Below are 562 nucleotides of genomic sequence, written 5' to 3'. Positions count from 1 at the left end.
CACAGTCCTCCAATTCGACTGGGTGGTATTTATAGTTTGGGGTTCCGGGTTGCATCCTTCCTCCTTAGGAGTCCATCACTTTTCTTACTATGTGCGCCGTTTCTAGGATCACATTCTTCTGCATGAGTCCTGGAGCTACTTCAGCCTCTAGTTTTTCCAGATTCCTTTTCAAGGATCTTGGGATCGTGCCTAGTATTCCTATGATTATGGGTACAATTTCCACTGGAATATCCCATATCCCTCTTACTTCTATTTTCAGGTCTTGATACTTATCCATTTTTTCCCTCTCTTTCTCCTCTTCAACTCTGGTGTCCCACGGTATTTCGACGTCAATGAGTGATACTTTCTTCTTGACTTTGTCACTCAACGTCACGTCTGGTCTATTTGTACGTATCACCCTATCTGTTCTGATACCAGAGTCCCAGAAGAACTTTGCCTGATCGTTTTCTTTCACGCCTTCAGGTTGGTGCTCATACCACTTATTACTGCAGGGTGGTGTTTTGCACAGGCTCCAGTGGAGGGCTTTTGCTACTGAATCATGCCTCTTTTTTGTACTGGTTCT

The sequence above is a fragment of the Macrobrachium nipponense genome, chromosome 9 (genome assembly GCF_015104395.2).
Source record: "Macrobrachium nipponense isolate FS-2020 chromosome 9, ASM1510439v2, whole genome shotgun sequence".
In the NCBI taxonomy this organism is placed as follows: domain Eukaryota; kingdom Metazoa; phylum Arthropoda; class Malacostraca; order Decapoda; family Palaemonidae; genus Macrobrachium; species Macrobrachium nipponense.
Note: the sequence above shows the minus strand (reverse complement) of the source record.